The sequence below is a fragment of the Ornithodoros turicata genome, chromosome 1 (genome assembly GCF_037126465.1).
Source record: "Ornithodoros turicata isolate Travis chromosome 1, ASM3712646v1, whole genome shotgun sequence".
NCBI classification, from domain to species: domain Eukaryota; kingdom Metazoa; phylum Arthropoda; class Arachnida; order Ixodida; family Argasidae; genus Ornithodoros; species Ornithodoros turicata.
The window spans coordinates 159,834,741-159,851,217 of record NC_088201.1 but is presented as its reverse complement, the minus strand read 5'-3'; the positions used below and the strand labels follow the sequence as shown (position 1 = coordinate 159,851,217).

The 16,477-nt window shown below is 43.6% G+C and overlaps 3 long non-coding RNA genes across 3 annotated transcripts; all 3 read left to right on the top strand.

Annotated features, from left to right (window-relative positions):
• The first annotated feature begins 494 nt into the window (after positions 1 to 494).
• LOC135378708 (uncharacterized) lies at positions 495 to 6,603 on the top strand. The gene is made up of 3 exons (XR_010418544.1): positions 495 to 612; positions 5,832 to 6,005; positions 6,094 to 6,603. It is a non-coding gene; the product is annotated as an uncharacterized LOC135378708 (long non-coding RNA).
• On the top strand, positions 2,991 to 3,612 carry LOC135378707 (uncharacterized). The gene is made up of 2 exons (XR_010418543.1): positions 2,991 to 3,448; positions 3,512 to 3,612. It is a non-coding gene; the product is annotated as an uncharacterized LOC135378707 (long non-coding RNA).
• A 3,284-nt stretch (positions 6,604 to 9,887) lies between the features above and the next one.
• On the top strand, positions 9,888 to 11,203 carry LOC135378709 (uncharacterized). The gene is made up of 3 exons (XR_010418545.1): positions 9,888 to 9,953; positions 10,023 to 10,195; positions 11,179 to 11,203. It is a non-coding gene; the product is annotated as an uncharacterized LOC135378709 (long non-coding RNA).
• Positions 11,204 to 16,477: the final 5,274 nt, after the last annotated feature.

Sequence of the window (16,477 nt, the reverse complement as noted above, 5' to 3'; positions counted from 1 at the left end):
AAACATAGACACGAGACAGAAAGTGAGAAAATAATCTGTTCATCTGAAAACGAGAATATGAACTGAATTTCTCATGCAGGGTGTTTCACGAAAAATGAGCCAGAGTTCTAAAAAAATGGTTCATCGGACACCAAAAAGACGGACTGTATAGTGTTACCAGTGGTGCGAGGAAACTCAGATTATTTTTCTTTTGTAATTAATTAGTTAATTAAGTGAAATTGATTAGTTCATTTTTTAATTATAATGATTGGAGCCAAAATGTCAATAAGAAACTTGTAGCGGGCGATAAAACAACACGAAACCTGTTCATTGGGCGAGAATCATGCCAGTGCAACTCTCAACTCGGAGGCCAAGGCCGTGGCAGCTTTTGTGGAAGGAGGGAAATGGCTGGCATGCACGCACAAGAATTGCAATAACAACGCCCGACATGCACAGGCACACTATATGAAACTCGGTATTGTTTCAAGGTTTGTTGCAGCGTACAGATACCGTGGAAAAACCCAAGTGCACGAGACACTCACACAACTGATATCCGGAGTTAAACGCTTCGAAGCCATCGTGTGACAATGAACCTATTCGTTCTCGTGGCTCTTACTATTTGCTTGGTTTCAGGTGAGTCACGCTATCATTATTTTATAGCTTTGGGAAGAATCGGATTTTTCGAATTCCGAATCGAATGCGTAGTTCTGTATTCCAACTTCGCATCGAAGTAATGTATCTTCCAAACCGAATGGATTCGAATCATACGGAAGCTCCACTTCTAAGCACAAAAGCGTCGGAATAGAGACATGGAACAAAGTGAGCGCTGCATCGCATGATGATCCGCTCGCATCTATTGTGTATGCACCCGAATATCCGTATGCTGTACTACATAACTGATTCGATTATATATCCATTCACTTCGTATACGCTTCGTCTTTTACGGCTACTATTCCCACATGTCTAGTTTTTTATCGGCCTCTCTCTCTCTCTCTCTCTAGGTAACAGTCTGCGAAGCTCTCTTAAAAATCACGTCAAAGAAGTGGTTGTAAAAGAAAGAACATTATTCCGTCAATAAAAAGATTACGCACGGTGTAGACGAAAGAGCAATTTTAATCTGTTACTTGCATCCCTCCGTTGGTGGTAACCAAGGTCGTAGTGAAGACTGAGAGGTGGCGGGTTCAAATCCTCCCACCCGGTTTGCTGTCCGAGGGTTTCCCTGGCTTTTCCGGCAAACTTTTCAGGCGAATGTCGGCACAGTTCCCCTTGAGGTCGGCCAGGTTGTTTCAGAAAACGCAAACGCTCAAGAAACGCCAAATGCAAAACGCTTCGTCTCACTTTTTTTTTTCTTTCTAAGTGTGGTCCGACTTCGTTGTGACAACCCGTAGAGGGACGTGCGCTTCTCCAGGCGGCGCGCCGAACACTGTGGCGGCAGCACCACATGTGCGAGAATTTACACTGTCCGCTCCACTGATCTCTATGTATAAAGGCTGGATAGCGGATGGGTGAGGGTATCGCGGGAAAGGGTACGCCAACCGTCCGCCATATTGCGGTGCTCAAAAGAGCCATTGCAGCCCATTGGAATGCATGTAAGCTGTGACAAGTTTTGCTGTTTGTGAGCGCTTCCCTTGCTGCTTCGCTAATATTTTGCCACGGATCGCTGCAGAAATCCCTCGTGATTGGATTCCTTACGTTTTTTGTGTGAAATCTCGTCACATACATGTTATTTCCTGCCTATTTTGTACTCGTGTGAGGTCGTGTCGTTCCAATTTTGTACTTTGAACTTCGATTATGTGATTTGCTGGTTTTGTGCAGGGTGTCTAACCACAAAAAATACGGGTTCGGTTCGGGTTCGGGTTCGCGTTGTTTTGATTTCGTTCCGGTTCAGTTCCGGTTCGGCCACGCCAAGAATCGAACCGGTTCGCAAACCGCTTCGCAGCCCCGAACCGGTTCGCGAACCGGTTCAACGCTTCCGTTTTATATGTTCCATAAAGCTGCTTTTATCAGGAAATGCGTGGCTAATAGCTTACTGCTGTTGTCTGCATTGACGTCTCTAGCGGTGAGGTAGCCCTTTAGCGAGAGAAATGAGAAATCGATGAACACTTATTGCAAATAGAGTCCACGCTGTTGAAGCGGTGTAGTCCTACTACTTTCTGTTCCCAAAATCTTTTTTCACACGCTAAGTGACAGCAAGATACACTTAAAGAAAGCCTAATGAGATGGACAACGTAACATAGACGACAGTACTTGCCGGCACACTGCCTTCGCAGCGTGAATCGATCTGAAACCGTACTGAAGCATGTCGAAAATAAGCCTGCCAGCGTTACTCTGTCCGAGCTCACAGCAGTGTACTAGTTAATCCACAACACAAAGTCAATGTGTCACGACACAACTGCACTACGAATAAGCAGAACCACATATACTTTTCAGACCACGACCAATCAAACAGGCACCGTTCTGCGTACGCTCCTTCTCCACTTCTCGTGTTTCTGACGTGTTTAATTTGTACTGCTCACGTGTAAACGGAAATCTTGGGCGCTTATTTGATCACATATTCGTACTGTAGAGCTACATAACTGACCTACTCCATTCCTGTTTCATTCGTCCGCGTGTCACCTTGTCTCCGCACCGCGTGCGTGGGGCGCTAGCCGCGGCGCTCACAAGGACAACTGCGCTTCAACATGTTAAAAAGACGCTGAAAGTATACTTATTATACGTCGTCGTCTCACTGCTAGGTGAAAATTTCTGAAATCCATGATATAGGCGCGTGATCATGATACCAATGTGTCTTCGTTCGGGGATAGAGAGGAACTCTAATGCTGACTTCTTTTATGTCCGAACCGTTTGGTTGCAAACCGGTTACCGCTATTATTTTTTACGGTTCTGCTCCGGTTCGGGTTCAACAGTGTCATGAAAATTGCGGTTCGGGTTCGGGTTCGGTTCCGGCAAAAATAACGGTTCGGGTACGGTTTTCGGTTCGGGTTCGGGTTCGGTTCGACACCCTGGTTTTGTGTGCTGTTGTATTTGTTGTGTTACGTTTCCTTTGTCGTCTGTCAGCGTGTTGCTTCTCGTGTTTCTCCCATTTCCTTTCTGCTCGGGGGTGTGGAATGCCAGGGAATGTTAGATACATTTGTTTATGTAACCACCTTAATATGCATGGGTATAAACATCATGCTTTGCACAGGAAGTTTAGATATGTCTAGTTATGACACGGAATGCCGAACGGCACTAAAGCACTTCCAAAGGACTAGAATGATATTATGTGATATAAAGGCTACATGACGGTAAAAACATATCGACTAGAAATATGTGCACTGGGGAAGTAAATGGCGGTAAAGACAGTTCAAAATGACTAGAGGTAGAGTGAATAAGTCATAAAAAGGCTAAGTAGCAAGGTCTTGTGGTGAAAGCTCCAATATCAACGTATCACAAGTCCAGTTGCAACAGCAAGTTTGAAGTAGTCAACCAGGTAAGTGGGCAGAGTGCATTACTGGTTGTTGAATATGATCAACCTTGACAATTTCTTTCGCAGATGAGGCCTGGCTGTCACCTTCTCTGTACATTCCTTGGCAAGGTGGTACAGTCCAATACTGCTGTAGCACTGGGAAACTTCTTTGACCAGACGGATCACATTGTTTTCCTTTGGGCTGCATTCAAACATATATTGTCGCAAACTTAAGCAGGGAGAATAAAGAGTAGACATTCGAGGTTGAAAAATTATTTATTGTCTCTAAGTAAAGTAAACATGCTGGAACGCACCAAAGAGACATGTGGCTGGTGTGTTTGTATGTCCCACTAATGCGAGTTTCTACGTTAGGCAAAATTTTCATGCAATACTTTTTCCTTTATATGCTTTTACCCATCTTAGTACTGTCCTATCCAATATGATAGTGGCTTTTAACTGCATATGAATGCATAATTCAGGAGTGTTTTCATATATTGGACTAGTTGCAGCTTTAAGGTGCACTTCATGCAGTACTGATTCCAATAATCAACCATCGCTTGAAACTCTTAACTAGGGAACATGATTCATAGAGGCTAGACTTTCATGCAAATACACAGTTTCAACCAGAGTTCGAGGCAACTCATTACTGTAACCAAGTTCCTTTTTTTGGTAACTGATAACTTAACTCTCTACTTTTGTGCCGTGATAACTTTCAGAGGAACTCATTTCTTTTTCAGGTAACTTTGCCAAAGTAACTTAAGCTAAGTTCCACGTTACTTTTAATTCGCTTTTCACTCACGTCCACTTGTTTTCTTGCTTTCTCTCCGGTTCTTCCATGGCATTTTATGTCATAAAACGTGATGTTCAGTCAATGACAGTATTCTGTTCAAGAAGTAAGAACCGCTGCTATTGAAATGAAGCTGGACCATTGTGTGCCCACAGGGAATAAGATGCAAAGCGTTCGCATTGTTGGACATCAGCGAAAACTCAACGCAGGCAACTCAGGGTCGAACTCAACTGCTCACACGAGCTGCACCTGTGTAGTGTAGCTGCACTGCTATTTTGTGTCCGAAGTAACGTGGGAGTAACTCGTTCTTTTTCTTAAGTAACTCCGTAACTGCGAGTTACGTTTCAGGCTGAATAACTTCGTTGTTAACTTAGTCACATTTTTCACATGGTAACTTCGTAGGGAGTTCATTTTGACTGGTAACTTCTCGATCTATGCTTTCAACTGTGCATGCTTTTTGTACGCTGCATAAAGTAAGATACTTTTGCCCCAGTGAATTTGTTGCGTGTTTTAAATGCATGCAAGTGAATTTCTAGAGGTGCATATTTTGAGCAAGATTAATGAATTTTTCGTGCATGTGTGTTCAACCAGCTTTTAGTGCATATAAATCCGGCCTCTACATATGACGTATGCATTATTACTTTCTTTAGGTGTTCTGGGAAGTCGAACTTGTTGGGCACAGCGTCAGGCCTCAGTCGAACGGTTTGCCCTGTTCTGTCGAAGCACCTGTCTTTAAAATGTTTGCTGCAGACCAGTGATGTCTTCGACGGCGTCCAGTCCTTTCGCCTGACATTCACCACACACTTTTTTAAATGTTGTGGGCGGCTGTGAGGGAACCTGCATTGTACAATTTATGCCATCAGTTACGGCAGGGATGACAAGGCTGATCCAAGCAAGCAATCGTCGATACCGTGACAAACAAACTAAGCCGTAGATCCCACCTGACACGCCCACTTCAACGCCTGCTACGTGCCGAGACCATACCCGCGAACTGCAGGAAGTCTGGACTATCACAATGACTCTATCCAGATAACGTACTGCTTAAAGTTTAACGTTTAGATCTTGAGACACGAGTCACAAAGTGCCGCACACATGCTTCAACAGCAACGTTTCGTCGCCCCGCTCGTGGACTAATAAATCACATTTATTAGTAAAACTAAGTTACTTACTTGTGAAATGTCGTCCCCGGTATCTTGCCAGTACGGGCAGTACACCCATAACCACAGCAGGCGGGCATGACACCACAAAAATGCTACGCAAAGGCGCATGCAGATTATGCAGCTGAGTCGCGGACGGCAATGTTTTGAGCTTCGCAAGATGGCGGCGGTGACCGTACGGTTGCACCCTCAATCCGCTATCCAGACTATTACTATAGAGATCAGTGGTCCGCTCGCTCTCTATGTGTCCTTTTTCTTACTGCCGACTTCCCTGCCACTCAGGTAAAAGCAGATAAGGGAAGCAAACGAAATGTGGACGATTGTCCCGAACAAAACACGGCCGCTGCTCGTTTGGCGGCGTTCCTGTGCGGCTTCTTTCTCTCCTCCGAAACTTTACTGCACGGTCCCTATATAGCTATTGCTGCTTCCATTATTTGACCCCTCATTTTCTTTGTACCAATAGCGGATCGTCCCAATGCCTGCTACATGGCTCCTGCTTAAGGCCCGTGCAAGGCAAAAATCACGAGTTTCTACTTCAATCCAAGATCTTTGGATTGCCTGAAATTTATCTACGGAGGATGTGGGGGAAACGGCAATAATTTTGCCACATATCAAGCATGCATGAAAACGTGTAAATGTAAGTCAATCTTACTGTGCTATAAAATGATAGCTTTTTTTCTTGTTGTTGTTAATTTTGTAATTGACTGGGCATCGTTCGTTTTCAGATTCTGCAGCTCCTTCTAGTAACATCACCTGACCTTGATCTTGTGTTTGGAGAACCTGATACGCATTCCGGTGACAGTCTCGTAAATTTTTCAGCTACAGATACAGGGTGTTTCACCTAAGGTGATAAAAAATGATAACTGGCGACGTACTCGCCGGAGGATTGTGGAACTTTGGGCAATTGCCTTCTGGGAACTTTTTCCGCTATTTAGGAAGGCTTTTGACACGTTTTTACTTGACGGAAATTTATTTGTTTCAATCGGACTTTGAAAATTCCCAAGTGAACCTCACTTTTTTACACAAATATGAAGTCCTCCACGGACAGCCAGAGACCCAACAAAAACTATGCACAGCATCGCAACAGAAATCGACTAAAAAATAATAAAGTTTCGCTTTTGGCCACGCCTGCTTGATTGTCGCAAAGAAGAGCGCACGGAAAATGCTGGGAGAGGAGGAAGTGTTCCCGCCTCTTGTTTTTCCTTTCGTACCTATGCGTTGACCTTGATGCTGGTGATAACTGTCTTATCAAAAAGAAATCTAAATAACCGTCTTATCACAAAGATCACGCCCGATTCTTTGCGAAAATCAAGCAGGCGGCGCTAAAGCGTAATTATTACTAATTTTTTTCGACTATTCCTGTCGCGATACCGTGCATAGTTTTGGTTGAGTCTGCGCTTATCCGTGGTGGACTTCATAGTTCTGTAAAAAAAGTGAGGTTCGCCACTCATAGCCACAGTTGCTTCGCGGCCATATCTAGCGGAATGTCATTCATGGGGCCTGTGTTTATTTTACCGTAATGTATACAAAGACAAAATAACAATTATTGTTCAGATGCTTACGTCATCAAAGAACAGAACGTCGTGCAGAAATATTAACTGCAAAAAAGAAAGCTATTGTGCTATTGTCTTTAAAAAAATATGACGCGTCACTGTGTGGATTGCGCGTCCCATAACCTTCGTTGTAATTGATTGTTATTGATTTTGTTTTTGTTTTTCTTTTGATCTACGTAAACTGATTCGATAAGGGCAACAGATTTTTTCCCAGCACCGCCCAATAACCTCCCGAAGAACTTGCAATATCTCCCAAGACATGGTTAAAAAAGGCCAGATAATCAAAAAAAAAAAAGAGCGAAAAAAAAAAACAGCAGGCGGCTACGAGTGTCACACTGCGTCACAAAATTCAAACGCCCCTCCCCCTCATCATTGCGCGTCCTTGAAAGCGGTCCAGATGCTACAAGGCATGCGTCGGTCATTATCAATACCCGTTCGCGTGGCGCAGTGGTTAGCGTGCTGGCTGTGTCACGTCGAGGCTGGGACGTAACCGGGTTCGAATCTCGGTGCCGGCTGTACTGTCTGGGGTTTTCCCTGGGTTTTCCTGAGACGCTTTCAGACATATGTCGGCACAGTTCCCTTAGAAGATCAGAACATTCCCCAAGGGCGATAGTCGTGACATTTCCCACTGCTTTGAGGCCGACAATGGCGAGCACTTCCCCACCACCGGTCTGTATCAAGATGCACAAAATAATGATTTGCCTTCAGGGATGCAGATGTCGTATCGCTAACAAATTTCCCTTCTGCTCAGCACTTCTGATTGCATCTGGATTCTTCTTGAGCTCCCAATAGGAATACACATGAAAAGTGTTGCTGAAATACTTTCATGGTCGTTTTGATTATATTACCTGTCTACCTTCTCGTTTCTCAAGCCCATTTGATGACCAGCTAATCTGCATACATGTCATTTCATTATTGTCATCATTGTCATTCATGCCATTGGATTATTATAAAGTGTTTTGGCTTGCGCGAGACACGTGCAAGGGCCCTCTCTTTTCGGGTAACGCCGGTTTTTATCCCCCGACTTGCATCATCGTCACTTGCAACAGATAACTATCAGTGATGAGTGACAAAGGTTCGTGCCCTAGTCAAGCAGCTTTTTTGCTGCTTTTTGGCCACCCTCTGTTGTACAGGTTCCTACAGATGTTTCCAATAAAATGAAAATTAAATGAAAAAATGAAATGAAACGATGAATTTAGGAAAACGAGCACGTCAAGCTTAGCGGAATGAAGCAGCCAACGGAAGGCAACTCCTTCCATGACCAACGGATGGCAGCTCCCTTGAGCTAACGCTTTTTCGAGCGAGCTCGACACCCCTGCTTCATCCATTGTGCCTCGTTGTTGCTCTCGTAGGTGGTTCATCAGTGTGAGAAGGCGGTAAAAGGCGCTTCGAGATTCAAACGGAGGCCTCCTCTAAAGATACGGTTTTCGTTGTCGGAACAGATAGGGTCCATACCGTAGCGCATGGCTACAGGGTACAGCGAGTTTAGTATCGCACAGGTGGCAGCTGTTAAAAGAAAACTGCTGTTGGGAGTCCGTAGGTTTGCGGTAGAGGTCAGTGGAGATGACCCCGTCGGTTAATGTCACCTGAACGTCGAGAAAGATAACTGTTACAGTGTAATATGAATGAGTAAATTTGATGGAAGGGTGAACTTGGTTGATGTCGTTAATAAATTCATTTAGGTCGTCCTCTGAATGCGGCCGTATCATGAAAATGGCATCAAGGAAGCGGTTGTAGAAGGTTGGCTTTTTCTCACGTTTGGACAAAAAAGTTTCTTCTAGGAATCCCATAAAAATGTTGGCGTAACTCGGTGCCATCTTGATGCCCATGGTCGTTCCGTTAACTTGTAAGTAGTGCTTGCCATCGAATTCAAAGTCATTGTTTTTGAAAATTAGATTGAGAAAAGTGGAAAGAACAATGGGGTCAAATGCATGGCCTGAGTATTTTTGGAATGCCTCCTCTGCTGCGAGGATACGGTCGTCGTGCGGGATGTTGGTGTAGAGAGAGGACACGTCTAGCGTAACTAATATGCTCGAAGGGGAAGGTTCACACTCCGTTTGTAATTCGAGAAAATGGGTTGTGTTCTTAAATGTCAGATATGCAGATTTTGAAGTGCCGCAGAACTGAGCGATACTCGCGCTGTGTGTTCAATACCGAACACTGAATATGTGTGCAAAATATCTTGCTCCAACTGTTCGTAGTTTTTTAGAAAACAGTTTTTTTAGTTCCCACACCCGGCCGTCAGACCGTCGGTAAACCCTGCGCACGGGCGCACCGACGTCACTGCTCTCGGTTTATCTGTCTTTGGCTTGGGATGGACTCTTGGCTTGGCCGCTTGGCTTCTTTCGTTTCGTCCTTTGTGCATCGTACATAAGCGAACAGCTGGTATGTTGTTGCTAAGCCGGAAACAAAGCATGTGAATATTTTTTTGGCACGGCGTCGTTTGGAAAGTGCACTTCCTTGTTCTGACCTTGCCTTTTATGGGCTGGAGCGATATGATACGTAATATGCCACGGCGAAGTTGTCGAAGATACGACGGTTCTACGGTGTTATAAACAATTAATTGGAGCATTCAAGTGTTACCTATTATAAGCTGCCAGAAGTGCGAAGCTCTTGGCTGACAGTGGTGCCTGCTAATGTCCACTGCAAGGATTTCGTCCACGAACGTTATCATAGGTTACGCGCGTCTCCAGAGGCACTTTGGAATCTCGGCACGAAATCGTCTGATGAAAATCTCAGGTGCCCCACGCACAACGTTTTGAACGTGTCACGGAGGATCAAGGCAAAAAACGAGAGCAAAAAAGGTAAGTCGAGGTTCAGATATAAAAAATAGCAAGCTTAATGAATCGATTGTGCAGCTGTCCGACTGCGCTTACTCTGATATAACCACGATTAGCAACACAATAGTATTGATAATCTAACTTCTGAATTACCAGGTGCACGCTGAAAGCGGAAATGAAGCATGATCTGGCTTGTATCTGGTGCATGAAGAAATGGCTGACACGTTAGTTGCAGTCTACCTCCACCAATAGGTATGACAATGTGATGTTATAATTTGAGTATTCACCTATGTTCAACTTTTCATGTGCGGTCGCATGCAGACATCTTGACACCACTTTTAAATCTGCCCTCAAAGTTACAACCTGCGCTTTCAGGGTGGAAAACAAAGGTCGCCATCCAGATTAGCTGCTATCTCCCAGTTCAAGCACTTTTGCTGTCTGGACACTGGTTCCTGTGGACGGGGTGTTACAAGCTTCACTGTCTGATATAGAAGGTACGTTACATTAGTTCAGTTAATTTGTCTTTTGCACATTTTTGTTACTGTTAGCTGGATTACTGTTGGACATACAATCCTTTGGCACACCGAAGCTGATGTCGCCTCTGATAACGTTTTAGAATTTTCAGTGTCATCAACGTCCATTGAGGAAGGTGCCTTTACTATCTGTGAACCTTTAATTGAAGAATAGCCCAGAATTCATGTTAACATTGTCTACTCTTATTAATTCACTGTCTGTGTTCTGAGAGCTTAGAAAAATCGAAACTATTTATTTTTCACAACTTCACACTGGGTGGTACTGGCTTGACATGTAAGCTAAAATACCTGGATTCTACAATAATTGTGTTGAACTTGGTGCATAACCGTGGGCAACGCCACATTCACTACATTTTTACTGGGTCCGGTGCACAAATACTGTGTGCATACTGCATACATACATAGTGTTCGATAGGCAAAAATACCTGAGCAGTGCTGTGTAGTCTTTTTACCCAAAGTCCATACTCTTACTGCAAAGTCACAGTACGTAGAACAGCAATGTGCAGGTATGCTGCGATAGAGATTCACAACAGAAAGAAGACTGTTGAGAGCATCTAAATTTTAATGAGACGAGACGTTCGTGCACAAGGCTGCTCTTGTTAATGTCTAACATGAAGTTACAAAATCCCAGAATATATAAAACATGTTGTAATGTAGAGAGCGAGGGTTGGTACAGACATAAAAATAATTATACGATCATATATAATAAAATAAAAGGGGGGTACAACTCCCCCCTCAACTCGACTCGACAACTCAATAACTCTACTTATTCTCTACCTTACAACATGTCATATATTCTGGAATTTTGTAACTTGATGTTAGACCTGAAGAAGCACAGCCTTCTGTGCGAAAGTCTTCTTTCTGTTGTGCACAATCATTATACAGTAAATACGAATATCCATTTCTTGTCATTAAATGCTTTTTCTTTTTTTTTTTTTCTGCAGTGATGAGCATCCATAAGGACACATGTCAGAAAGGGAGTCTCTTCGGGATGACAAACCCTCATCACCTCATGAGGATACAATGGTTGCCGAATGGTTCTCAAGCACATCGAAACTTCAACAAATAATTCATGAAAAAGCCAGTCAGTGCTAGCACCAGGAATTGAACGTGGACCGTCCTGCTACCAGTCAGAGATGTTACATTTCAGGCGTTCATTGACTTTTGGTGAATTACTTGTTGACTTTGTCCCAAGGTGGAGCTCGCCACAGCTCATTTGCTTATCTGTTAATGTTGTGGCGTGTGTTGCGTTTTTCTCTTTATGTGTTCCAGACTCAGAACGGTTAATTTGGATCAGGTCAGGTACGTTTCATTTAGACATGAAAAACATAAAGTGGTGTTTCTCAACACAACTTAGCAGTGGCCTTCATGCATTACTGCTACGGCCATTAAGCGTGAATGGAAAGCTGCACATTAAGCATGATGTAAAACCCCCAAGACTAGGGAACACGAAGGGACAGACACAGACACGTCCCTTTGTGTTCCCTAGTCTCGGGGGTTTTACATATGCATCATCTTCACCAGCTCGCTTGCTTCCTAGCCATTTTTTCTGCATATTATGTTCACTATACTTTTATCGTGTGCTATATAATCTTGTTCAAGTTCTGTGAAACGACGTGTAATGCTATAAAAAAAATCAGTACACTGCTTATGTGGGTTGAATGGTAGCGCATGAATGCAGGAAGGAAACTGTCATGTTATGGCAAGTGCTTACGTATTGTACATTTAACTACTAATTTTATTGGTTAGCTTTTGCCGGCGTATCATGTCAAGCCATGTTATATTAATCTGGAATATGTTCTTCTTAGTAGCCAGAGCAGCTTTTACACAGTGAGAACACAACCCATGTGTGTTTGTCTTTTCCACCGCAGCCCTTGGGTTTCCTCCCTGATGGCTACACATGTCAGGGATAGGTTTCAGAACCGGTAGTTCCCGCCAAGTGTGAATTGCTTTTCAGGGGATCATCTCGCTGGCAGATGAACCATATGGTTTAAATTATTTGCAGGACAGGAATTGCGTAGCTTCACACAAATAGTACTACTACGACGTAAGAGTGGTTTCAAATCTAGCTTTTTTGTGTTCCTGACATTCTCGCACAAGATGTAGTATCCACTATGATCCTTTATATGGGGGGTATGTACAGTGCAATCAACAGATGCTATTTACAAATCTGTGTTTTCTACTGTGTTGAAATGGGGTAGTTTGTATCTGAGAGCCATAGTGAAACACAGGCAGCCAAGGACAGACTTTTGATGCCCTCGAGAAACATGGCAACACATTGCAGGAACTCTGGATGCTGCCTAAATTTCCAGAACACACAGCTCAAGGCAGCGGTTAAATAACAAATGGTTTGAGAAATCCAAGACAGTTGCATGTGTCAGCAGTCCACTCTTGGATTAGCTTCTCTCCGAGATACGTTATCTCAAAGGGAACGCACGGGCACACTCAGAATGATACTAGGGCTGCCTGTAAAATAGAATGAGGAGAGTGGGAGATATATATAACCTTTTTTCTTGTCTGTTATTCTATTGGTTAAATTGTCATTTGCTTAACAGCATATATGTGTATATTCCAGAGTCTGCTAATAAATATATCAGTTTAGAGCTAGCAGTCGCACTGTAGATGTCTCATCCTGCCCTTGGCTGCTTGTGTTTCACTTTGTCCATGCTTGCTATTGCAAAAACAGAAAACGAAAAAGACAATAGAAAAACACGAAAAGAACGACCTAAAAAGCTGCCTGTTCTAGTGCTCACATGGAGGCAATGCAATGAGGTAACACGTTCCATTCATGAACTGTGCATAGTAGTACATATCACAACGGCGACCGATTATTCAGATTTTTCTTGAAGTACTTTTTTTTTTAGCTTTGTTTGCACAGTCTATTATTGGAGCTTTATGTGATTCCCCACTTGAGATACTTTAAGATTGCTGATGCTGTGTAGTTTGTTAATTTTGAAACTGTGCTGTGCTGAGGTACAAAAATCTAATTGTCATATCTACATTTGAGCACATAGGAATAATTTGTAAGTACTTTCCTTGTTGACATTAATATTTGCACCAGGTCACAACATTGTTGATTGATGGAAAATGTAAATAAATATATTTATTTGCTTGCCAAACAATGCACAAATGTCTTCTTTTCTAGTGAGATATTCCCTGTTTACCAGACATAAATGCGGAAAAGTTAAAGGTGCACAATGATGGTAGAGTCTAGCGTTGCTTTTTGCCACTTCACATATATTCACTGTTAATCGTGTGCACATGTAGGAATAGGAAGGTAGAGCACGTGCTTAAAACATTTCGTATGCAGCCACACATATGGTTCAGAAGATTAATTAGATGATGTCCAAGCATATGTAATTGCACTTTATGTGCAATGGGTATGCTAACGGATTGCTTCCATGAAGCCTTTTCATTTATTTTTATAAATTTTATTTTTTATTTCATATAAATTTTATATTACTTATTGTATACTTATTTTTTTATAAATCTTATAACTAAAAAAATCAAGTTACGCGGACCCTGTAGGAGTACCCTTTGCAAATGGTTTGGTAACGTGTCTCTAACTGTAAAGGTAAGCGGCAATCGAGAATGCTGCAGACGAGGTTGCAACTTACGTATTGCTTATCATGTCCTACATACAAAGCGATTTGTACAATAATTCCTGAGCACGGAATTAATTCCAAGGCTGGCCAGTGATGTCACCCAGGACGACAAGTCACATAATTGCCTCTACACTTTTACACCCCATGGGCTGCATTGTGAATTGAAAGAGCACTCTACAGAAGGATAAGGTGCACCTGATTTCTAGGATTTATGCTATGCCCTAACTCTTCAGACACCACATTTCTAAAAACACAATTTCTAAGAGGCAATATGTGCTCTGGTACTTCTTTTGCGTCTGTATAATGTGCAACCACATGGCTACTGGAGCTTTCGTGTGCATGTTTTTGTGCGACGGTGCTCATTAAAAACAATATACAGATGTTAGACATAAAATGCAGTAGTTTGTAGTGTGCCACACAACGCAGCGTGACATGGGAGTGTGTGATTCAAAAAGAGCTTCTGGAAAATGCACAGAATCTCACAAAAAGTTTAAAATGTGATTTGTATTTCGTTTTACGTCTCTCATGGTTACATGCCATCGTCGACGCTGTTGCACATTGATAAATCGTACGTAAAACTTGCGCCATAGCAGTATGCGGTTTCTCAAATACATAGCACATTTTTTTCCTGCAGGAATAAAACGCTGTCGGCATTTTCTTGCTAACACGGCTGTCGAAACGTCAGTCTCTACAATGGGCAAGTGCTGTAAAGGGGCTAACGCAGACGCGACTTGATACAAATTGTACGTGCTCACAAAACACAAACGACGAATTCCAGTCACAACATCGCAGAGAGGTTGGTTCGCGAATGAGTTCGCAGCTGCTGCACTGTTTACTTATCGCGGAACGGTAGAACCCGGCTGTCCGCCATCTTCAAGCACAGATACGTGAAGCCGTGAGAAGCCGTAGCTGAAATCCACTGACAAGTACAAAGGCGCGTACACGTCACAATGCCCGTTCGGGTGCATCTACGTCATAAAAATGTCTGCGCCCATGTGTGTTTCGGAATGAATTATCTATTTTTTTGACATGGTACTGTACCGAACTGAGAGAATGAAGGTGCATTTTGGGGAGAGCTGGATGTGGGCTTTCAGAATATCACAACCGTTTCGACTATTTGGGATATCGGCATAGCTGACCTTTAATGTAAGAAGGCAGTTGCGGCGGTATATCCTTCAGTAGGTAGTCAACAAAGTTAGAGAGTTTCTCTGTAGCAGTCCCATTGCATGACACTATTGGGCGGCCTGGGTTTCCGGGTTTGTGAATTTTTGGAAGCATGTAGAACCTGCCTTGTCTGGTACCCTTAGGAAGCAAGTAATCGTATACGGTGCCGTCTATGATTTTCTTAGCTTTAAGATCTTTTAAGTGCTTAACAATATCGGCGGTAGTTTGCGCAGTAGGATCAACATCGAGGGCTTTGTAAAATTCTGTCCAAGCTAGGCGTAGGCCTTCCTCTATATAGTCTTTCTTGTCGATTACTACAATTGCACCGCCTTTATCTATATATATATATATAGTAAGGATCAGAGGTGGAGACAGTGCTTCTACAGGACAAAATAAAAAAGGGGGACTTTATTAAAAACTAAGGGGGGTATTTGACGTTTCCACAGCGGCGCTGTCTTCAACAGGAGCTCCTCTTGAAGACAGCGCCGCTGTCGAAACGTCGAATATACCCCGACGGGAGGAATCACGGGCTACGTAACCTTCTGGTGACATCTGCGCAAACGTTGACTGCCTGCGTACGCTGACGATGGCCCAATAAGGCCGAAACAGCTGTCCAGTACTGGCGTGGCGACGTTTGAGCACTTACAAACGTATGCTATGCGTGCAGCCAAAGAGCTCTGACTATTTTTTTACAATATACTTCACTGGCTTTGCACTGGGCTTTAAGTCGTGAGTTAGCTCACCATGACGGGAGGAATCACGGGCTACGTAACCTTCTGGCGACATCTGCGCAAACGTTGACTGCCTGCGTACGCTGACGATGGCCCAATAAGGCCGAAACAGCTGTCCAGTACTGGCGTGGCGACGTTTGAGCACTTACAAACGTATGCTATGCGTGCAGCCAAAGAGCTCTGACTATTTTTTTACAATATACTTCACTGGCTTTGCACTGGGCTTTAAGTCGTGAGTTAGCTCACCATGACGGGAGGAATCACGGGCTACGTAACCTTCTGGCGACGTCTGCGCAAACGTTGACTGCCTGCGTACGCTGACGATGGCCCAATAAGGCCGAAACAGCTGTCCAGTACTGGCGTGGCGACGTTTGAGGACTTACAAACGTATGCTATGCGTGCAGCCAAAGAGCTCTGACTATTTTTTTACAATATACTTCACTGGCTTTGCACTGGGCTTTAAGTCGTGAGTTAGCTCACCATGACGGGAGGAATCACGGGCTACGTAACCTTCTGGCGACATCTGCGCAAACGTTGACTGCCTGCGTACGCTGACGATGGCCCAATAAGGCCGAAACAGCTGTCCAGTACTGGCGTGGCGACGTTTGAGCACTTACAAACGTATGCTATGCGTGCAGCCAAAGAGGTCTGACTATTTTTTTACAATATGCTTCACTGGCTTTGCACTGGGCTTTAAGTCGTGAGTTAGCTCACCATGACGGGAGGAATCACGGGCTACGTAA